General features: G+C 46.8%; 1 long non-coding RNA gene across 10 annotated transcripts in view; it reads right to left on the reverse strand.

Moving 5' to 3' along the window:
- The window catches only part of LOC137209840 (uncharacterized), a 168,353-nt gene extending 159,125 nt beyond the window's left edge, over positions 1-9,228 (reverse strand). For all 10 annotated transcript variants that reach the window (XR_010936126.1, XR_010936124.1, XR_010936125.1 and 7 more), the window contains exons 1-2: positions 9,127-9,228; positions 5,369-5,552 (exon numbers count right to left, since the gene is read on the reverse strand). This is a non-coding gene — a long non-coding RNA (uncharacterized lncRNA). The remainder of the gene's footprint in view (positions 1-5,368; positions 5,553-9,126) is intronic.
- Positions 9,229-24,773: the final 15,545 nt, after the last annotated feature.

Below are 24,773 nucleotides of genomic sequence, written 5' to 3' on the forward strand. Positions count from 1 at the left end.
CAGAGTGGTTAAGAAAAGACCCCAAACTCACATAGGTTGGAAGAGGTAGAGCCAGGATTCAAAACCAACCTATCTATTCAACAAATGTTTAACGGGCATCTGTGGGAGACACTGGGGGATGGAACAGTGGATGAAACACAGTCCCACCCTCGTGAAGCCCCATCCTCTGGAGAGCCAGCACAGCACAGCACGGCCACCTAAGCCAGGCGGCCAGGTTCACGGCCAAGTCCTGCTGCTCAGCAGCTCTGTGACCTTGGGCAAGTTATGTGACCTCTGTGTGCTTCAATGTGAAATAACAGAAAATATACATACTGATCTCTGTCCCTGGCTCCTGGCACCGAGCTAAGACCCTTGGAATTTCCTAAGTGATAAGAACAGTAGGAGCATCTTTTGTTCTAATATTTGGCCTTTGACCCTAGTTCCTGACACAGAGCTCCTAAATCCCTTGGAATTTCCTGGGTGACAGGAATGTCTTTTGTTTAATGGGGTGACTCTTGGTGGGCTCTTGGATAACTTCAGGACGGGGGCTGGTCACCAGAAAGACAAAGCCATGATTAGAAGTTTGGAACTTTCAGCCCCTTCTCCATGGAAGGGGAGAGGGGCTGGAGACTGACTTAATGATCAGTCATGCTTATGTGATGAAGCCTCCACAAAAATCCCCAAAATGTGGGATTCAAGGAGTTTCCTGGTCAGTGAACCCATGTGCTAACATGGGTTAGCACATGGGTGGGTAGGACACCTCAACTCCACCAAGATAGAAGCTCCCGGGCCTGGGACCCTTCCAGACCTTGCCTATGTACCTCTTCATCTGGCTGCTCACCTGTGTCCTTGATCATATCCTTTATTATATAATAAACCAGTAAACATAAGTGTTTCCTTGAGCTCTGTGAGCTGTTCTAGCAAATGACTGAACCCAAAGAGGGGGTCATGGGAACATCTGATTTATAGCCAGTTGGTCAGAAGCACAGATGACAGCCTGGATTCGCAACAGGCATTGAGTGGGGTGGGGACAGTCTGGTGGGACTGAGCCCTTAACCTGTGGAGTCTGCCCTAACTCCGGTTAGTGTCAGAACTGCACTGAACTAGAGGACACCCAACGGGTGTCAGCGGATTGCTGGGTGTGGAACACCCACACATCTGGCATCAGAAGTACCAGTGAGTGAGAGAGTAAAGGAGAAACACAGGCGTGGTTTTTCCTCATCATCATCCTCCCTCCCTCACTGCTCACTGTGAATAGATGACTTAGTATAAGAGAGTGCTTAGAATAGTACCTGACACAGAGGAAAGGCTTTATAAACGTTAGAGATCATTACTGCAGAAGTCAAGCTCTTCACCATCACGCTGTCGGGCCTCAGTTTTCATTTCCCATCCTGACGATGCAAATTAACAGTGCATTTCTTCCTTCGTTCAACCAAACTGAGAAAGCAATGTTGAGGGTCCAATGGCAAATGACTCTATAAACACCAGAATTTATTAATAATAGTAATAATAATAAATATTAACTAATATCTATAAATTAGAAAAACTGCAATGTGTCAATTAATTAGAAAGAATGCCATATATTTTATATGTCTTGGTATGTATGTGCACTGAAGTAGAATGACAAAAGATAGGCCCCAAAATGATGTCACTGCATGGTAGGACCGTGATGGGATGAAGGATAATACTTGATTTCTTTTTTTTTTAAGTTCACCATAATGAGACTGGATTCATTTCCTAACCATAAAAGCAACCATAAACGTTATTTGTTAACGTTTTAACAGCTGGGCAAAGGATCTGTCAGCCCAAAGGAGACGGGAATGCACCCATGTCCTTTCCCTTTGCTTTCATCTCAGGATGTGCCCTGAAACATGAAAAGGCACCAACTATTCACCATCGTCCCAAGGTGAGACGACACAGGGATGACTCAGAAGTGGCTTCTGACGCCAGGCAGCTCCTGAGCCAGGAGAGAACAGGACAGCAGGCAGCAGCCAGCCAGCTCTGCAGAGAATCCTCACTCTCTGAAGGAATTGGGGGCGAGGGGGCGGCGTGGCAGGGTCGGGAGAGCTAACAGCATGTTCTCACCCTGAACCACACAAGGCCAGACGCCTAATTAATCGTGTGAACTGCAAAGAGGGAACTTTAAGCAAACAGGCAGACCTAACGCACTGTGGAATTAAAGAATATCCAAGTTTAGAAACCCCCAGTCTGACTCCCTCTACGTGCAATAAAAATCAAAAACCCTCAGCATCAAGACTTGCTTTGCTTCAGCTCCCCACAGAGCCCTGCACAAGGCCAGGTACACAGGAAATGCTGGGCTTTGATTATTTTAATCGATATCTCTTTTCCCTACCCAACATCTACTGCTCCCTTTCCCGATAAAAAGCCTCAGTTTCCATTTGAGGAACCATCCCTTTCACGGCTCTTGGTGGGCCTGTCAATCAAGGTGACCTTCCTCCCCCTGCCCAGCAGGTAAGCACTGAGCCTGAGCCAAGCCAGTCAGATGCTCTCTTCCTCCAATAGAGGCAGAGTAGATTCCACCAACAAGCCTTTTCATGGGCTCAAGTTGTACCCAAATCCCTAGAGCTGAAACAGTCTTTATCGTTTTAGAGTCCTGGTTCTGCAGCCTTTCTCCACTTCTGAGAACTCCTCAATATCCTTGCAATAAAGCCGTTTTTTATTTAAGGAAGCCAGAGTCCTGTTTCTGTTGCTTGCACCCAAAGAACCCAAACTTTGCTATTCAGCATCAAGAAGAAACTCAGATATAAACAATGAAAATAATTAGCATTGATCTGCTTACTATTAATAAACAATTTGCCCACCCATTGTCTCTTTTGCACTTACCGCAAACCAGCAGCTCAGAGAGGTTCAATGCCTTCCTCTAGGCCACACAGCTAGCAAGTGACCGAAATTTGGCCTCAGCCCAGCGTGTGAGCCGCCTGGACCAGGAGCTCTGCAGCCTGGATGGGAACCTCTGCTGCATCACCCCTCCCCACCCTAGTCAGCCCTTCTCTGGCTTTGAATTTTTCTCTACTTGCAAGTTGTGTGTAGCTAGTTTACAAATTCCTCAAGGACAGGAAGAAGCTCTTTCTCCTGCTCCTCCTTTTCAGGGCCAGGGCTCCACGGAGAATCTAAGCGTCCAGGCCCCATGCAAGTTTTCGATGCTAGAACCTCTCATGAAAAGTGGAGTCAGCAAATGAGCAAACCTCAGTCCTCGGCAGTATTCATGCCGGTAACATCTATCCTAAGTCCCAGGGTACAGTGCTGTAGGACATGGAACAAAAGCTTCCATCCTAGTGAAAAAAATATTCTACAGAACAATATAATAATATATTACATCTACAATATACAATTATATGTATTTATATATACAGTTGACCCTTGAACTACATGGGTTTGAACTGCACAGGGCCACAGATTTTTTTCAATAAATAAAGCTGGCCCTCTGTATCTGCTGATGCCAAGTCCGCAGACTCGGAAGGCCAACGATGGGATTTGAGAATCTGCGGATTTTGGTGTCTGCAACTGGTCCTGGAACCAATCCCCATGACACCTAGGGATGACGGTAATATAAAACCAGGTAGTAATACATGTTCTGAAGAGAAAAAGCAAAATAAAGAGCCAGAGGTGGGGACTTCCCTGGTGGCGCAGTGGTTAAGAATCCGCCTGCCACTGCAAGGCACACGGGTTCAAGCCCTGGTCCGGGAAGATCCCACATGCTGCAGAGCAACTAAGCCTGTGCGCCACAACTACTGAAGCCCACATGCCTAGAGCCCCGTGAGCCACAACTACTGAGCCCACGTGCCACAATTACTGAAGCCCACGCACCTAGAGCCCGTGCTCCACAACAAGAGAAGCCACTGCAATGAGAGGCCCGTGCACAGCAACAAAGAGTAGCCCCCGCTCACCACAACTAGAGAAAGCCCGCACGCAGGAACAAAGACCCAACGCAGCCAAAAATAAATAAATAAATTTATTTAAAAAAAAAAAAAGAGCCGGAGGTGGAGTTTTACATGGGAGGCAGGGGAGTATATTTTAGTAGAGATTGGAGCCGGGGGCTATCTGGGGAGGAGTGTGCAAAGCAAGCAAGCACAAAGGTACAGAAGAGGCTTTTGGTGTGTGCAAGGAGCTTCCCAGAGGCCAGTGCTGCCCTGATGGGGGTAACAGTGATCGGGGTGGGGAGGCAGGCAGAGGCCAGAGGAGGTAAGGCCACTAGGGTTTCGGTAAGGACTTGCATTTGGTCCCAAGTGTGATCGGGAGCTATGGGAGGGTCGCGGCGGGGAGAGAAGACAATAACATCATCTGACTTCTGTTTGAAAAAGTCATTCTGGCTGGTGGAAACAACCCAAATGTCCATCACTGCATGATGGCAAAACAAAATGTGGTATATCCATCCAGTGGGCTATTGTTTGGCCGTAAACAAGAATGAAGTACTCATACATGCCAGACACACACCAAGAAAGACGTACTGTATGATTTCATTTATAGGAGAGACCCCGAATAGGCAAGTCCATAGACACAGAAAGCAGCTTAGTGGTTGCCAGGGGGAGAGGGGATGGGGAGTGACTGGAGATACAGAGTTTCCTTTTGGGGGTGATGAAAATGTTCTGGAACTGATGATGGTCACACAACACTGTGAATGGACTAAATGCCACTAAATTAAACACTTTAAAATCATTAAAATGGCGACTTTCACACTCTGTGTATTTGAATATTTTAAACAATCTAAAAATAACTGAAAAATAAAAAGCTCATTCTGGCTTATGGATGCAGAGAACGGATGGGGAAAGAAGGAAACAGAGACCAACAGGAAAGTTCATCCAGCTCTGCCTCCGGCTTTCGCAGATTCCTTCCCTTCTCCAAGCCTCAAATCCTTCCTCCATGAAAACGGAAATTCTCTGGGTACATGTATATGTATGGCTGAGTCGCTCTGCTGTGCACTTGCAACTATCACAACATTGTTAATTGGCTATACTCCGATATAAGAGAAAAAGTTTAAAAAAAAAAAAAGAAAAGAAAATGGAAATTCTCACAGGCCCAAACTCTTGGGCTTGGTGAGAGGATTAGAATACTTTTGAAGTGACCCAGGGCTCAGCCCATGGATCTTTCCTCTTTCTGACTCAGACTCACTCCCCTGGAGATCTCATCCAGGTTCATGGCTTTGAATTCCATCTCTCAACTTAACTCCAGCCAGCCGTCTCACCTGAGCTCCAGCTGGCTGACTCAGCGTCTCCACTTGAGTGTCTAACAGGCACCTCCAGCTTACCGTGTCCAAAACAAACTGTTGAGCTCTGCCCCTCCCCTAATGTTCAACCTTGCTCCCTATCTCTGTACATGAAAACTCCATCCTTCCAGGTGGAGGGCACATATCTAGGAGTCATTGACTTACCTCTCACGCTTATCCAATCAGTAAATGCAGCCGACTCTGCCTTCAGAATACACCCAGAATCCGACCCCCTTCTGGTCCAAGCCACCATCACCTCTAGCCTGGATTACTGCAGTAGCCTCCTGTCTCTCCCAGCTTATGCTGTTGGCCCCTTCATGCTGTTCTCAACATGGCAGCTCCAGAGATCCTGTTCAAATATAAGTGGTACCATGTCAACCCTCTGCTCAACCAAAAATGTGCCCACTGAAGACCCTTGCATTTGTCCCTTCCACCTGCTCTCCCAGATACCCATGTGGCTCACGCCCTTGCCTCCCCCGTGTCAACATTCAAAGAGACCTTCTCAGCGAGGTATCTGCTGGCCACCCATTTAGGGTTGCCAGAGAAAGTACAGGATGCTCAGATAAACAGAGTAACTTTTTAGTATGACAATGTCCCATGCAGTATCTGGGACATTTTTGCATAGGGCAGACTTATACTTTAAAATGTTCTGTTGCTAGATGAATGGATAAAGAAGATATGGTGTGTATATATATTTATATATATACACATACACACACACACACACACACACACACACACACACACAATGGAATATTACTCAGCCATAAAAAAGAATGATATTTTGCCATTTACAACCACATGGATGGGTCTGGAGGGTATTACACTTAGTGAAGTAAGTCAGATAGAGAAAGACAAATACTGTATCTTATCACTTACATGTGGAATCTAAAAAATAAAACTAGTGAGTATAACAAAAACAGAAACAGACTCACAGATACAGAGAACAAACTAGTGGTTACCCGTAGGGAGAGGGGAGGGGGAGTGGCAATATAGGAGTAGGGGATTAAAAAGGTAAAAACTACTGTGTATAAAATAAGCTACAAGGATGTATTGTACAGCACAGGGAATATAGCCATTATTTTACAATAACTTTAAATAGAGTATAATTTATAAAAATACTGAATCAATATGTTGCACACCTGAAACTAATATAATATTGTAAATCAACTATACTTCAATAAAAAAATATAGTTAAATAAAATTATCTGTTGTTCATCTGAAATGCCAGTCTAATTAGATGTCCTGTATTTTTATTTGCTAAGTCTGGTAACCTTAACTAAAAATGGTAACCGTCATCATCCCAATAGTAGTAAGTCCCTTCCTTGCATTTATTTTTCTCCCTAGCATTTATCACAATCTAACCTAGCATATGTGTTACTCTTTTATTTTGTGTATCGTCTGTCTATGCAGTAGCTACATGTGGCTACTGGGCATTTGAAATGAGGCTAGTACTACTGAGGATCTGAATATTTTATTTTATTTCAATTAATTTCAATTTAGAAGTGGAAACTTGATTTAGTTATTGGACAACTTTAAGTGTGTTTAGAAAAACTAGCATAAGGAAAAATACTTTTCAACTATAAATTTTATGAAATCGAAATACAAATCATGTATTTCCAATGAAACTTTACATTCATCGTTATGAGATGCACCATAAGTGTAAATTACACATTGAATTTTAAAGATTTACTAAAGAAAAAAGTACACAGTATCTTATTAATAAATATAATTTTTTATATTGATTACATGTTGAAATGATAGTTTTCTGAGTATATTAGATTAAATATACTATTAGAATTAACTTTACCTGTTTCTCTTTACTTTTATTAATGTGCCTACTAGAAGTTTTTTGATGGTGTATGTGGCTCACCCTGTATTTCTTTTGGACAGTGCTGCCCTAGAATGTAGGCTCCTTCAGGGCTTGGTTTCCCTAAAAGCAGAGCTGAGACCAGGGTGACGAGCCTATCGTTTACTCTACAATGTGATACCAGGAAGCAGAAGCAAGAGACTGGGGATAGTGAGAAAGAAAAGTCAATATAAGCACGCATTACTAAGGTCGATGTTGATAACAAGAACTCCACTTCACGAGAACTTAAGAGTTACAGAAGGCCTCCCAGAATCATCTCCTGAGAGACAGGAAGCTGCAGGCTTTATCCACCAGCTCCCACCCCCCTGTTGAGGGCTGCTCCCAGGGGTGTTAACACTTCTGGCTGCACCTGTTCGTGGGACAAAGAAGTTCCCGCTGTTTTGGAAAAAAACCAGAAAACCCCACAACTGGAGTCATAGGAAGCACACTGGCAGTCTGAGGCAAGCCGGGACTTGCAAGAGACTGTCCACCACATGGACAGCTGAAATCAGAGGTGGACCGAGGGGACATGATGGTGCAATTCTCTTGTTCAGCTTTTCATCCCCAAAACCTAGAACAGTGCCTGGAACATAGTAGATGTTCAATAAATAATTTTGGGGGGAAAAAAAAAGTAAATATCTGCGTTCAAAAAAACACATACAGGGCTTCCCTGGTGGTGGTTGAGAGTCTACCTGCCGATGGAGGGGACACGGGTTCGTGTCCCGGTCCGGGAAGATCCCACATGCCGCAGAGCGGCTGGGCCCGTGAGCCTTGGCCGCTGGGCCTGCGCGTCTGGAGCCTGTGCTCCGCAACGGGAGAGGCCACAACAGTGAGAGAGGCCCACGTACCGCAAAAAAAAAAAAAAAAAAAAGGGAACAGTACAGCTTGGGGTGTATATTCGCAGCCCATAAAAGATGCTCCAGTAAATGTAGTTTCTCTCTTATCCTATTTCATTGTGCACACAGCAAGTGCTAGTAAATGCTAAACCAACACGTTCCAAGCTCCATGGAAAGGATCCAGGACGGTCGACCGCCACCCCAGTACCAACAAAGGACCAGCCCCTGAGAAAATGCTTACACCACCACGTTCCCCGAAACACCAATGAGACTGCACTTACTTAGGGACATAAAACGGGTCATCTAGGCTTCCCTGGTGGCGCAGTGGTTGAGAATCTGCCTGCCAATGCAGGGTACACGGGTTCGAGCCCCCTTCTGGGAGGATCCCACATACCACAGAGCAACTGGGCCCATGAGCCACAACTACTGAGCCTGCGCGTCTGGAGCCTATGCCCCGCAAAAAGAGAGGCCGCAACAGTGAAAGGCCCGCGCACCGCGATGAAGAGTGGCCCCAGCTCGCCGCAACTAGAGAAAGCCCTCGCACAGAAACGAAGACCCAACACAGACAAAAATAAATTTTTTTTTAAAAAAATGGATTAATGAATTACTAAAGAAAAGCACTGGGGGACTTCCCTGGTGGCGCAGTGGTTGAGAGTCCGCCTGCCGATGCAGCGGACACGGGTTCGTGCCCTGGTCCGGGAAGATCCCACATGCCGCGGAGCAGCTAGGCCCGTGAGCCATGGCCGCTGAGCCTGCGCGTCCGGAGCCTGTGCTCCGCAACGGGAGAGGCCTAAACAGTGAGAGGCCCGCGTACCGCAAAAAAAAAAAAAAAAAAAAAGGGTCATCTGCTACTTGTATCGACCAGCTTTCCTTAATTTATCTCTCTGAGGCAACAGGTTTCCGCCCCTAACCAAGACCCTTAATTATCCACACCCTATGCCTTTTCACAGCATTCATCTCTACAAGACAGGCCTTCTAGCTGTAATTACAGAAGAGCAATTCCTTTGGCGGTATCGGAAGGCGGTACCTTTCGTCTCCCGGATTTCCCACCCTACAGTCTCACAGCCGGTGAAACCCAAGGGTAAGGAGTGATGCTGACTCTCCTAACCAGTAAGGCTTCGGGGGTGTAGGGAGGGGGAAAGAGGAGGGGACACGACTAAAGAAAAGGAGAAAAAACAAAAACAATAAACCAAGTGTAAAATGCAAGTCCACAATGGAGACTTATAAAGCAAAAGTACCTCAGAAAACATGACTTGAACGTCAGGAGGCTGGGGCGGAGCCAAAGCCAAACATACTCCGAATCCTAGTTCCTTTTCCACTTCCTAGACACGTGGAAAGACTACAGTTCCCAGCAGCCTTTGCAGTACAAGCTGATGCCCATGTGACCAGCCCCGGCCAATGGGGTACGAGGGGAAATTATAGCTGCGTCATGGTCTTCTCCCGCTCTACCCCGCCCCCCTCCCCCTGCCTTGGGGGCCGTGGGTTGAGATGGTGGCGGCGTCCGCGACTGTGGCAGCCTGGATCAGGGCATCACTGCAGAGAGGACAGATGCCCTGGAGAGTTACCAGGTGTGGCGTGAGGCACAGACTGAGGTGCTGGGCCTGCAGCGTAAGCCTGGCCCGCCCTAACAAAACAGAGGCTTTTTGTTACTTCTCGGCCATATTTAAAGGGCATCGTAAAACGTTTAAGAAGCCTTACGTGAATGAGACATTTTAAAATTACATAGCCCAAATGGGAAAATGAGATATTGAACAGGGAGGTGACTTCATTCATTTAAATGCTTGACCCAAACCTCAGTTTTCTCCTCTGTAAAATGGGAATAAAAATAACACCTACCTCAGGGAATTGCCACGAGGTTTTTAAAAAGGAATCAATTTACACAACATTGTAAATCAACTATACGTCAATAAAAAAATAAAATAAAATTCCTTAAGAAAAGAAAAGGTAATTTATTTAACAAACACATATAGTACTTAACATGGCCAGGCTTCGTGCTAAGTACTTTATCAGTGTTAACGTATTACATCCTTGTTTTGGTTTCTGAGGGCTACTTGTAACAAATTACCACAAACCGGGTGTCTTAAGACAATAGAAATTCATTCTCTTACAATTCTGGAGGCCAAAAGTCTGAAATCAAGGTGTCATCAGGGCCATGCTCCCTCCAAAGGCTTTAGGGAAGAGTGTTGGGCTTAATAAACAGGGATCTCGGCTAAGAGGGAGAATTATTTTTCCTTGTATCCCTCTGTGCTATTTGAATTTCTTTTACAAGGAACACACATTACTTTTTTTTTTTAACACCACCACTAGTTTAAAAAATAAACTATCTCTAACAGTGAAAAGATAGACTATGTTTCAGGGAAAGGGAATTTCAGAAATCAGTGAGTAGCTGGGAGGGTGTATTTATTTACTTTGCTTTCATTTGATTGAGGGAGAGACCAGGGATTCCTCAGCCCTGAGTTATTTCCACCTACCCCGAAGGTCATCCCTGGAAAGTCTGTCTAACTGGATGGACATCAATGGCCACATTTTCTTTCTCTTCTTTGCTCTGTTTGTTGTTATTGTGTTTTTTACAGATTTTGGAAATTATACGTAATTAGAGATTGCTAATTATTTGTTTCCTAATTGTCCCCACTCCTTACTGTCCAAGTAGCTCCCTGGCCACAAAAGACCCGCACGCTGTCACCTCTTACCCACGGCTGTCAAGGTTTGTCTCCGTAAAGTCTTTCGGTGGATTCAAAACAACAGCAGTGTCCCCATGAATTGTCACTCTTCTTGGTGTCTTAGGAGAATCAAGGCCAGTCACTAAGGCAACAGCTGGCCCAGCATTTCTCCTTTCAACAAGGTGCCCTGGCGGGGGTGGGGATAAATTGGGAGATAAGGACCTACTGTATAGCACAGGGAACTCTGCTCAATACTCTGTAATGACATACATGGGAAAAGAATCTAAAAAAGAGTGGGTATATGTATAACTGACTCATTTTGCTATACAGCAGAAAATAACACTACGTTGTAAATCAACTATACTTCAATAAAAATTTTAAAAAAGAAAAAGAAAGAGATTACTTACAAAACAAAAGACAATAGTGCCCTCATTTTATGCCAGTGGCAAAACTCTGACACTTTGGCTCTGTCCAGCTGATGGCCAATTCCAGCAGAGGCAAAAACAGAGCAGAAGGAAGACTGTGTACACAGACCTGAGAACACAGGCCCTGAGGCCAGAGAGAAACACTTGGGTTTCTGCCAGCTCCAGACAAGTTACTCCCCCTGTCTAAGCCTCAGTTACCCCTTCTTCTAATAATGATTCAAACAGTACCTCTGGTTATGAAGATTCAACAGACTCACAGTGATGGAGCATTGAGCACCACGCCTCTCGTGTACCGAGCCATCAACGTTGGGGACGATGTTGCCGCCAATGGTGCCTGACTCTGATGATGCTGAGGCTGGCTCCTTCCCTTTCTCTGCACCCATAGCCTTGCATCTGTTTCTGTGATGCTTTCACAGCATTGGGGTTAGCCATGAAAAAAGGTTTTCGGTGGTTATGGTTGTGGTTATTGTATTGTTGATGTTGTTGTCTTTAAATTCCAAATGACAGCCTTCCTGTATGAGGAAGAGGCCCCTCGTGGGCAGTATGGGGTGGTGAGATGAACATCATCTGGACCCAGACAATCCTGGGCCCCAGTTCCAGATCAATCACTTGCCAGTGGGGTGGCCTTAGGCAAATCGTTTAATTATTCTGAGTCTCAGTTTCCTCATCTGTAAAACAGGCATAATAATCACCATTCAACTAATTTTAATTGTTTTCTTAGGTGCTAGATACCGTGCTGGGGATTCAAGAACAGAGAAAGTTCATCCCTAACTTGAAAAAGATCACCATCTGAAATTCTCTACTCCAGAGAACAGTGATTAAGAGCATGGGCTTTGGAATTAGACAGACCTGGGTTCAAATGTGTACTCTGAATTCACTAGCTGTGTGATCTTGGGCAAGTTAATCACCTTTGCTGATCCTTAGTTGCCCCATCTCAAAATGGAGATGGTAATAACAGCACCTACCTCATGGTTGCTTTTGAGGCCTCGAGTAAATCATGCTATAAAGCCTTTAGTTCAATGCTGGCGCCCAGTAGGCACCAGCAAGCGTTAGCTGCTATGATGAAGTGCACTCAAATGTTGCCATCGCCATGCAGGGAGGTTGTAATGGTTCCAGTGGATAATTATACAGGGGGCCAGGGATGTGGGTGGAAGTCAGGAAAGAATTCAAGGGGACTGTGATGTCCAGACAGGGTCTTGACAAATAAGTAGACGTCTGCCAAGAAGGGAAGGGAGAACCAAGTAATGCATTCAGGGAGCTACAGGAAGATCAGAATGACAGGAGCCCAGGGCACAAAGACAGGTAGTTGGCAGGGCTGGGGTTGGGGGGCAGCAATAGAGATAAAAAGGTGGCCAGAGCCAGAAGCTGACAGGAGCCAGAGCACAGAGAGTCTTATGTGAAATTCCAAGGAGCTTTGGTCTAAGGGGACTGGGGAACCATGGTGGGCTCTTTAGAGTGGAGGAATGATGCTGTCAGATTATCATAGAAAGAAGTATGATCTGTCATCATATCCATGGACTGCAGGGTGGAGGGTGGCCTGGAGGCGGGGAACCCAGTGAGTTGATGTCCCATCAGCCCCAGGAGAGACAAGGAAGGGCTTCACCAGGGCAGCAGCAGCAAGAGTGGAGAGAAGCCCTATGGAGCATCCTCCCAGGTGAGCTCGGCCTGTGAAGGCACGTGTGCTTCCCATGCACCAGGATGCATTGGCATCCTTTCTTCCCTCTTGTCACCTTCCAGTGTCTCCCTTTCTTCCCCTCCCACACCACCTCATCCCTTCTCTCACCAGCTTATCCTTTTTTTTTTTTTTTGCAGTTTCTATCATAGCCAAATATATTTATTTCATTGAAACACCATTGTAAAAGAGCGCTACCAGGAAATCAGAGTAAAAGATAAATTAAGGTCTAAGCTTATCCTTTTTTCCTTTCTTCTCTCTCGCTTGGAGCTTTGCTTGGGGCAGGGAACTGAAAACCGCAGCTCTGGTTTGATCCAGATGTGCTCCATCTCGGGAGGCTGGAGCAGGAGAAAGAGAAGAAAGAGGACATGAAGATTCACTCCAGTTCCAATATTTCTAAACAAGAAATTCCTTTCTGGCACCAGGACAAATCCCCTGGGAAAAGTTAGCAGCCCTCAACTCATGATGATTTTTCCTCCACCCACTGCCTTTAGATATCATTTTGCAGACACCTCGGTAGCCAAAGAGCTGGCAGCTTCTGGGTCTCCATCTTCAATCATACCTTCTGGCAACAAAAGGTGATGGGGAGCTTGCAACAAGTCAGGAACTGGGTAGGCACTGGGCATAAAGGGCCAAATAAGACAGGGCACTCACAGCCTGTGCAGAAGAACCCATGGACAGAAAGAATGCCAAGACAGTGCAATAAATCCTAGCGCAGACATTCGTACAAAATCCTGCAGGGCAACCATTATAACGAGTGACTGATTGAGCTCTTACTAAGTTCCAGGAATGGTGCTAAGTTCTTTACATAAATTACTGCATCAAAGCCTCAGAAAACTCTGTCTGCCGTGTTTGCCACTGTGTCTTCCGCACTGAGCACAACGCCTGGCACCCAGTGGGCACACAAGAAATATTCGCCTGAGAAAAACAGCCCTTTGAGGCTGGTCTCAGTATTGTCTCCTGAGCACAGATGAGCAGTCTGAAGCCCAGAGAACTGAGGCACTTGGTCCAAGGTCACAGAGCAAGTAGCAGATGTGGGAGTCACACCAGGTCTGGCTCAGCCCGTGATCCTGACTGCAGTGCCCTAAGGCTGGTCATAGGAAAGGAAGCAATAAATTGTCTTGGGGAAGGATGTGGTTGATGAAAGCTTTCCAAGAGAGGTGATTCTGGAGCAGGCCCTTGAAGAATGAGCTTGCCAGGTGGACCAGCAGAGCAAGAGCATCTGGAGGGCGAGGTGGGGGATGCAGTCCCGTGCGGCTGAACATCAGTTCCATCTGGAGATGCGGCAGCAGCAGATAAGGCTGGAAATGCAGCGGGAGGCCAGATGATGAGGGGGGTGGGGGAGGGGGGAGGGGGGCGGGACTGAGATGTTCATCTTTCCCCCCTCCGCTTCCTTTCTGTGGCTCTGATCTGGAAGCTTCCTCTGAACGATGCAGGTGGTTCTTATGCCTGCGTTTGATTTATTTTATAGCTGGAGTTCCGGAGCTTTTGTGTTGGCTGCAACATATAATATGAATTTCCCTCCCGAGCAATTCTTTATCTTTGGCAACCCACTGGAACATGATTTTGGCACCCCTATGTGACGTGGCAGGGGCTCAGCTGGTGGAAGCCCAGGACACCCCACGGCTGCCATGCCAGCTGCTCAGCCAGGGTGCCGGGGCTCCTGCCAGAGGGGCCGAGCCCACCATCCTCCCTCAGGGACCAATCCTCTTCATTCTCCCCATTTCGCTCGTAGTTTCTTCCTTGGAGAGGAGGGAGAGAGCGGGGACAGCCATGTTCTTGTTTGTGTCTGTGTTTTCATCATTCCTGGTGTGGCTTCATCCCTCTCGGAACACATATCACCTACCTGGAGCTCAGGAAAAGGTCACAGCCTTCTGAATCAGAACTCAGCTAGGATCCAGTCCCAGATCTTGCAGACTGACTTACTATAGGACCTTGGGGAGGGGAGCATTTTAACCTCTCTTAAGTACCAATTGCCTCATCTGCAAAATGAAAATGGTAGTGATACGTACCTCAGAGAGATGTCATGAAGTTTAACAATAACCCAATAACCTGTGTAAAGCACCAGAGGTAACCCTTGGCACATAGTAGGTGCTGTGGACTGAATGTTTATGTCTCCTCCAAATTCCTTTGTTGAAGCCCTAACCCCCAATGTGATAGTATTTAGAGACAGGGCCTTTGGGAGGTGATTAGGGTTAGATATGGTTCTGAGGGTGGGGCTCCCATGATGGGATTAGTGCCCTTATAAGACCAGACACCAGAGGGCTTTCTCACTCTCTCTCTCCACCATGCAAGGACACAGCAAAAAGGCAGACTTCTGTAAGGCAGGAAGAGAGTCTTCACCAGAAACTGAATCAGCTGGCACCTTGATCTTGGACTTCCCAGCCTCCAGAACTGTGAGAAATAAATTTCTGTTGTTTAACCACCCAGTCTGTGGAATTTTGTTACAGCTGCCTGAGCTGCCTAAGATAGCAGGTACTCAATAAATACCAGATCATCTTACACGAGTCTTATCTCCCTCTTCCTTGAGGGCAGGACCCATCTTAAACCATTTTTGTTTCCCCCATCATGCCAAGCAGAGTGCCTTGTGCAAATTAGATGCCCCATAAATAGTTACAGAATTAGCAAATGAGGAAAATGTGCAGGTGAGTAAGTGAATGAATGAATGAGTGAACAAATGAGAAGCAAAGAAATAGCCCATGGAATCCACTAATTGAAGCAGCAGATTCTCTTTCCCCCAAATCTTCTCAGGGCACAAGTATGGATCCGCTGTGTGACCCCTACAAGCCCCTCCTGGCTCTTTGGAAGCCTTGCGGGGTGGCCTGGCCTGGGCACTTCCATGGTTCCTTGCCCCACGTCAACCCCAAGGGTCTAAATTGCCAGCCTGCAGAGAGGGTCCCCACCCCAGATGTGAACAGAAACATGTCCACCCCAGGCTTCTCACTAGAAGACAGACTTGCTTCAAGTGGCAATTGCTTAAAGAAAGCCCAGAGCTCAGTATAGTCACCAATTTTAGTTCTGCAAAGGCCCCCAATTCGCCAGTCCACCTCACACCCTGACAATCAGAACATTGACATCAGGTCATTGACGAGATGCCTTAATTTATAAATGCCTCTGTTTCCCTAGCCCCAGCTATCACCACCTTAGCCCCCTCTCCCTCACCTCCCCCTCCTTCAGTTTGCACAAAAACACCATTTATAAGAGCAAGACTCCCAACCCTGGCACAGAGCCATAAAGTGAAGTAATTGCGCAATTAGAACTTAATTACTGGATTTAATTTCGTTTCGCCCCCCCTTTGCGTCTCAACTGTTGGAAATGTACAGTTCCCGCCTTCGAATGTCTGATGAGTTCCCTGTGTCTGCCCCAGGAAGGGATGCGGTGGGGGAGGGGGACCCAGAGACAGCCGGTCGGATTTTGCATCTCAAAGAGAATTTGCAAAGTTAACCTTCCCCGGTGGCTGGAAGCCAAGAAGGAGGGAGAGATTTAACCCTGAGATTTGGTAGCAAAGGATTTTTCCCTTGAGACCAGATTTTCAGAGGCCTTCAGCAAAAGCTGTGCCTGAGCTTGGCAGGTGCGTGACATGTTATTGTGTTAACCACCGTTCTTGGGGGACATACGATGTGCGAGGCACGTGACATCATCCCAGCCAAATCCCCCCAACAACCCTACCACCAGAGGGGTATCTATCCTTTGAAACACCAGGAAACTGAGGCTCAGAGAGGTTCAGCAACTTGCCAAAGGTCACACAGCTAGTTAATGCTAGAGCTGCAACGTGAAGGCAGGAGCTAGCTTTTTTCTCCCTTCTCTCAACAGAGGGCCTCACAAAGTGTCCACCATCCAGTAGCCACTCCAGAAAAAATGGTGAGGTGCATGGATCTGGAAAATGGGAAGATGGATTCACTCTCCCCACTTACCCTCCACACCCACCCACTCACAAGGCCACACCGCAGGCCCCTCTCATCTGCCCAAACCACACTGGGTGCCGCCTTCCCTCACCATGCACTGCGGACGGGCACCTCGGGAGGTACCAGGAACTTGGATGCTGCTGGGCAATTCAGCCCATAACACACACTCTGGTCACAGGCCTTTCCATGTGCAATTCCTGCTGCTTAAAATGCTCCTTATTTAATAAACTCTTGTGTATCTTTCAGGTCTCAGCACCTACAATCACCGCCTCCTAGAAGTCTCCCCGAATTGCCCTAAATCCTCCACAGCTCACCCCACTCTAGCACCTCAGCCACAACTTCACCTGCATGTGTGATTAATGGTCTTGTGTGCACCTCCTCCAACAGACTGTGGGCCCTGCTGCATCTGAGGTTTATGCTCCTACTTCCTGTTGCATCTCCAGCTCCCAGCCCTGTGACCAGAACACAGAAGGTGCTCGATTAATAGAAGTTGAACTTACCCTGATGAGACGAGGATCTACCCGCAGCCTGCCAAGGCACTCAGCAGTTATTGAGTAGGGATTAGATCAATGATCACCCATGAAGACAACCACCAACTGTGCTTCCCATCTCTCCCATATTCCTCCCCCAGTGGTTTGGTCTCTCCATCACACCCCCCTCCACACTCAGCTGCTCTCCCCCTCCACCTGGAATGTGGAGAAGCCGCCCCAAACTGCTCCAGACCCCCAATAAGGAGGAGGTTTCTTTTTTTAATTTATTTATTTTTGGCTGCGTTGGGTCTCTGTTGCTGCGCACGGGCTTTCTCTAGTTGTGGCGAGCGGGGGCTATTCTTCATTGCGGTGCGCGGGCTTCTCATTGCAGTGGCTTCTCTTGTTGCGGAGCACGGGCTGTAGGCACATGGGCTCAGTAGTTGTGGCACGTGGGCTCCGTAGTTGTGGCTCGCAGGCTCTAGAGCGCAGGTTCAGTAGTTGTGGTGCACGGGCTTAGTTGCTCCGCAGCATGTGGGATCTTCCTGGACCAGGGCTCGAACCCGTGTCCCCTGCATTGGCAGGGGGATTCTTAACCACTGCGCTGCCAAGGAAGTCCCAAGGAGGAGGTTTCTTGAAGAGACTTTGAAGTTGTGGATCCATGGACACAACAGGTAATCCTGCAGCCCAGGACTCACCGTTGACACACCATTGACATGTGCATGCACACACAAGCCACTCTCCTCCAGGCACACTCCCTCTGCTCCCTGCCCTGCTGCCATGTTCCGAGACGAGTTGTCCATCGGAGGGTCTGCTCAGGAAAGTTTTGGCCGGGGGATCTCACACAAAGCCGCCAGAAGAGAGAATTAGAAAAATACCTCCTGATGCAATTCCATTGCCCAGAAGCTGTACACAGCACACATGTGCAGTGTGTGGAAGCAAACCAACAGTTCCTGGAACTGAACCCAGGCTGGGAGGACCTGATCTCGCACATAGCTGCGTGTAAGTATGCATGTGGATGTGTGTGCACAAGTAACTTGCTCTGTTGATGTTTGTACGTGTGCCCATGTACACATGTACATCACCTAAACCAGTGTGATCCTCAAGGCTTGAGAAGACAGGGGATATGACACAGAAGACTGTGAAAACATACAAGTTTTCCAAAGGTGAATCTACTGGAGAATCAAGAATAGTATAAAACAGAGCGTTAGACTCTTTCTACTCCCCACTCCACCCCCAAAACAAGTGGAACCAGGATCAGTGGGTGGAGACAGGTTTCAGCACAATCTGAGGACAGAATGGAATGGATTGCCTTTCTGGCAGTGAAGAGGCCAAGTCCCAGGAGGCAGCCACGCACAGGATGGGCAAATGCTCAAAGGAGTTCTTACAGTGGAGTTTCAGGATTGAGTAGAGGTACTGGGTTCTAGTAAAGTTCTATGTTTTTAATAAATATAACCCAAACATACCCAGCCTTATATAAGTTCTATTAGTTCTTCGCTTATGATAATAAATTGTTAAATATTAACAGTCATCATTCACAAGGAGAATTTCTATGTACCAGGAACCAACATACATGTGTTATATATGTCATCTTGTTTAAAATTTTATCATAATTCTGTAGGGTATTTTAGCCTTTTTTAGATGAGGAACTGAGGCTTAAAGAGAATATCTATGAGAACTCTTTTTGATGTAAGTGACAGGACATCCAGTTCAAACTGGCTTGAAAGAAAGGAAATGATTGGGTTTCATAACTGAAAAGACCAGAGGTAGGGGAGGGGGCTTCAGACTGTTTGTGATCCAGGAGCTCATACATGTCATGAAGATTCTAGCTCCATTTCTCTCTGCTTCTCCAGGCCCTTCCTTCTTCTGTGTGTTGGCTTTATCTCCAGCTGGCTCCCCTCACAGGAGCCAAAAATGGCCAAAGAAGTTCTTGATTATGAATCTTCATTCCTTACTGTTCTCCAGGGGAAAAACACACCGTCTTTGGCATAAGGCACAAAAACGGTCTGTCTACATCTCACTGGACCACACTGTAATTAAGTTAAGGATCCTGAGGTGAGGAGGTTTTCCTGGATTATCTGGGTGAGCCCTGCACTGTGACAAGTACCCTCATGAGAGAGCAGTGGAGGGAGATTAGACTCACCCAGAAGAGGAGGAGGCGATGTGACCACGGAGGCAAAGATGGGAGTTACACAGCCACAAGCCAAAGCATGCCAGCGGCCACCAGAAGCTGGAAGAAGCAATGAACAGATTCTCCCCCAGGGCCTCCAACGGAAGCGTGGCCCTGCCGAGACCTGGATTTTGGCCCAGTAATGCTGATTTCAAACTTCTGGGCTCCAGAATAACGAGAGAATAAATTCCTGTTGTTTGAAGCCACCGATACCGTGGTCATCTGTTAGAGCAGCCATAGGAAACGGGTGCAGCATCTAATGCCTATGTACTTCTGGGGCTGGGCACCGTAGGACACGCTCCTGTCACCATACAGCCTCTGTTTTGGCTCAGGGGTGGAAGGAGTCTTTGTAAAAGCCATGCCTACGCTGGGGTGGCTGGCAATACATTTCCTATATATGGAAGTTATGGTGAACCACATAAAATATATCCCAGCAAACAAAAATGCACGCCCAGCTCACGGATGCCCACGTCTTTGTGAGTTTCCCCAAATTCTCCCAGCCATTCCAACACTGTCCATCAGGAGGGAAGTACCAGGGAAGGCAATCAGAGTGGAAAGAGACAGCAGTCTTAGCCAACTGCAGTGGAAAGCTTACTTTTACAGATATTACAGAACTATACCGAACATTGTGCTGTCCCTCCCAGAACGTTGTCTGAGGCACTTGCAAGGAAGGGGTCCTGAAGCTTAGGCTCCACAGCTCCGGGGCAATCACCTCCACATGACTTACTTCTAACTGGGTCCCTTCGGCCACGTGTTGAGGGACGGGGGCAGAACCAGGCGACATGCAAGGAGAGCCTTTCACTAACCCCTGAGCGAGGTAATGCAGTGCAGGGGAAGTGGTCTGGTCAGGTTCTGGATGTGTTCTGAGGGTCGAACCAATAGGATTTCCTGATGGATGGGATGTGGGACATGAAACCACGAAAAAAGCCAACAATGACGGCACACCTTTGGTCTGAGCAGCTGGAAGGATGGTGTCGCCGTGAACTGAGATAAAGAAGAGTTTAAAAATCCAGTGCCATACACTCTCCTAGCAGCGGCATAACATAGACAAGTCCTCTAAATTCTGCGGGCTGTCTTTCCCCTGCTGCTTCTGTTTCCCCCAGGAAACACCTGTTTCGCATCACTCCACAGGTGATGCTCTCTCCCTCCCACACGATTCCTTGCCCACGCCCTGGCTTGGTATCTGTGCTACCTTAAAGTACCCAGTCTTGGCTGCAAGCTCTTCTCTTACCTCCCCAAGGAGGGTGCAGAGGAAATTTGGAGGAAACTTCCCAGCGCTGAGCGGAGTATGCTAATCAAGTGGCTCAGTCCCCACCCACAGCCTCGCCCCCCTCCTTCTGTGCCACTGACAGCCGGCTCCTCCCACAGACTGCGGGGAAAGCGAGCCGAAAGCTCGGAGCCTGAAATGCCAAAATCTGTACTCTCTCTGCACTGACGGGGAGCCGAAATCCTACAGTCACAGCCGAAATCATCCCGTGTGGGTACAGTGTGTGTGTCTGTGTTAAGAGGCTGGTGCCGTTACCAGTTCTTAGGGTCTAAACCATATCCTCCACTGAAAATCACAACATATAATTAACAAATTTGTTTCCCTGACTGGCTGAAAGCATCTGCTTTGTTGAAACTACTCCTGAGCTGAAGGATAATCATAATCTTGACAATAATAACCACACCCCCTGCGGTCGGTAGGTACCATTGTCACCATTTTACAGATGAGAAAACTGAGTCTAATGGTGTCGCCAGCTGGCTCTTTTCGAGCTCTGGTCCTTTGCACTTGGCTATTTCTTCTGCCTGGAATTGTCCTCCTCGGACTCTTCTGCACCTGAGTCCTCATCCCTTTGAACCTTCACAGCTTGACCAATAAAAACTTGGTCAGGAAGTTTTCCCTGACCACCCTCAACAGTAGCTTCCCCACCACTCCGAGTTTCTATCAAGTCACTCTATTTTCTTCTCAAAACTTGACACGGGGCCTCCCTGGTAGCGCAGTGGTTGAGAGTCCGCTTGCTGATGCAGGGGCCACGGGTTCGTGCCCCGGTCCGGGAAGATCCTACATGCCGCGGAGCGGCTGGGCCCGTGAGCCATGGCCGCTGAGCCTGCGCGTCCGGAGCCTGTGCTCCGCAGCGGGAGAAGCCACAGCAGTGAGAGGCCCGCGTAACGCAAAAAAAAAACTTGCCACGATTGGTACTGTTGTTTGTTCATTTGTGTACCTGATTAGAACATATCTTTCCCCACCAGGAAATAAGCTCCGTGAAGTCAGAGGTCTGCTCTGTCCTATTCATTCCCACACCCCAGGAGCTAGACGAGGGCTCAGTAAATGAAGCTCTTGACTAGCTCCTCAACTTTACCCTGCTGGTCTCAGCACTTTGTGTCTTCCTCTGCATCGCTGTTGACTACATTGGCGTGATTCTTATCCACGTGGTAGGCCATGCTGGGAGTATTTGTCTAAACCTTGTTTGCTATTGAGTGCCAGATGTTTGAGGCACTACAAATGAGCAAAATGGCCTCTGTAGGATGGATATGAACCAGATCCTCCGGATAACACATTAGACTCGGACCCAGTGTGCCTGCAAAGATACACCATTATTTATAAATTAATAATGCCAAATCATTACAAAACAAAAAGAGGAAATACCCCGCAGAGAAAATGATGTCGAATAAAGTTCAATCTATTCACTCAATTCACATTTTATTCCTTCAACAAAAATTATTGTTGTACACCTACTACGTACCACCACTACGTGCTGGGAATATAATGTTGAGCAAAACCAGAAACACACATAGAATCAGAAATGAAGCAAGGAGGAAACAAAGATTGTTCCACCGGAGGATGAAAGGGGAGACTGGTGGCCCCAGAGGTGAGCAGGGAGGGCTTCCCTGAGGAAGGGAATCTTGAATTGGGACCTGAAGGATGAGTAGGAGCTGGGGAAGAAAGAGTATCCTTTGACTGGAGGGAGTGTAGAAAGTTCCAGCAACTAGAATAAAGCCAGTATGGTAGAATAAAGGAGGTGGGTACACAGGTGATAATTGACCAAATGTACTGTTACTGCTAAGCCAGGTATTAAAATACTGAAATACTTCTGTACCATTTGGTAACTTTAGCCACTGCCTCATCCCCCTGAGTGCTCCCCCAGTGGCCCAGCTCTTCACCCCTAGAGCCCCAGGGACCTCCCCATGATCCAGCACCTAAAGGGTTAACCGTGCCTAATCAGCAGTTAAACGGTTTAATCCCTGGCAGTACTCACGAACTGGAAGGGGGTTAGGGGGAGACCCTGCAGGGTGTGGTACGATCCCGGGGAGCCTGGTCCTTACCTAGGAACGGAGGGAATACTGAGGTGCTTTGGACAGAGAGGTCCTGCCAGCTGCAGTGCAGAGAATGCAGTAGGAGCCAGAGGATGTGATGATGGTAAGCAGGCATTGTGGGTTTCTCAGGGATGCAGGCGACTGGGACTAGGGTGTCAGCACCCAAAATGGAGACAAGGGGCCTGATTCAGGGGGTATTTAGGAGATGAAATTGACAGGACAAATCTAAGGCAGAGGGAAGCCCCAAGGAGGACTCTGAGATGTTGGATTTGTAGAGCTGGAGAGATGGAGGGAGGGAAGGGGCCCCAAGGAGGGGCCACTTCATTAAGAGATCTATTTTTCTCTGTATGAACTAACGGAGCCCACACTGAAGGCTGCTAATATCCTAAAAGAGAGGCAGCCAGGTACTATGTGCCTCGGTTGGACATTTACAGCACCACCTATAAAATAGTCTTCCTCCTACAAAATTAAATTTGGTTAAGCTTCTAGACTTTAAATATCCAGGAGACCTTTTTGCAATGATGGACAAGTTGTATAATCTGTACTGTCTGATACAGCAGCAATAGCCTCATATGGTTTCCGAGCCCCTGAAATTTTATTTTATTTCATTAATTTGTGACTAGTGGCTAATATATTGGACAATGTAGCTCTAGATCAAACTACCAATTTACAGGAAATATGGAGGAAGTAAACTGTACCATGGGCATACAACCAGCAAAATCCAGGCAGGAGAAATTCTCCAGGACCAAAACAAAAAGCAGTTTCTTCCACAAATCAATTGCAAGGGTTAAAAATGAGAGAGGTAGAGGGGGATGCCATAGATGAAAGGGTACTTAAAAGACATATTAACCAATCACAATGTGTGGGTCTTGTCTAGATCTAATTCAAACCAAAACAATTATAGATAAAAATAGGACACTCACTAAATAATTAAAAATTTGAACATCACCTGTATAAATTGATGACATTAAGGAAATATGAATTAATCCCTTTTTTGTGTGATCATGACCTTGTGGTTGTGTTTACTAAAAGTTCTTATGTCCAACAGATACATACTGAATGTTTATGGATGATGTAAAATGATGTGTCATATTTGCTTTAAAATAATAAGGGAGGGGAAATGGATGACAGTGGAAATAAGACAAGATTGGGCAGGCTTTCATGGCCAGGGTTGGGGTGGGTTCATGCAGGTTCAGGAGAGCATTCCATATTTTGCATATGTTAGAACTTCCCCATAATTATAAAATTAAAAATTAAATTAAGCAAAACTAACCTGCCCCCCAAAATAAAAAGTATTTTAGGCATAATCTTGCTAGGCCCTGTGGGTCCCCTATAGATGCGCCATCGTAATATCCCTGTCCCACCCCTGGCAGCAACAGGACAGCATTGAGGGACCGCTCTTCTCGCCAACCTGCCAACTCCTTTTCAGTCTTGTGAAGGCAAAATAAAACTTAATAGAAGACTCTCTTTCTTTTTGATCTGCTAAAAATCAGTCCCCCAAGGAGAATCATTCCTCACTGTTTCCAAAATTATGATACTTTTCTCCGGGATTGTTTCTAACTCCATCTAAAAGCATCTTGACTTTCAGTTTCATCTTCTCCCTCCCCCCACCCCCTGAGCTGGACTTCCAGGGACTGAACCATTTTATCTTCCCAAGCAGTGCTGCCCTCTCTTGCCTCTTGCACGTGCCATCTGCGTGTCTGGAACGCCCTGCAAAGGCAGGGAGAGGGTCACATGTGGAACACACACATGAGATTAAACAAACGTAGTAAACAGTGTTACAAAAACGAGATTACATCCCATGTAGCCTAATGAGGGACATCCTTCACAGACTGTCACCCTTTCTCTGCAGTGATCCCTTGGCCGTACGTCTGTAAGTACTAATTAGGATGCTGACTAATACTCGTTTACAGAGGCCAAATATGAGTGACTTAAACAAGACGAGAGCTTGTTTATTTACCCCTTAACAGGAGGTGTTCAGGGAAAGTGGTTTTCTCTGCTCCACGATGTGATCCAGGTAGATTACCTACCAGGTGTGAAGTTCACTTTAGTAAAAGCTTTTCTACAGTCCTGTATTAAGGGGAGACACCTGTCTGGGCACCATCCGTTTCTGCTCACCGCCAGATCTCATGATCTAGCATATGACAATCACATCCTGGCAAACCTCCTCGCCTGGGAGATGCTGTGCTTTGCACATAATCAAGATGCAATAAATATTAGTTTAGTTGGTTTAAATATATGTGTGTATATACGTTGAAACGTATTTATGTGGAGATCCCTGCCAAAACA

This window comes from Pseudorca crassidens, chromosome 17, assembly GCF_039906515.1.
Source record: "Pseudorca crassidens isolate mPseCra1 chromosome 17, mPseCra1.hap1, whole genome shotgun sequence".
Lineage (NCBI taxonomy): Eukaryota > Metazoa > Chordata > Mammalia > Artiodactyla > Delphinidae > Pseudorca > Pseudorca crassidens.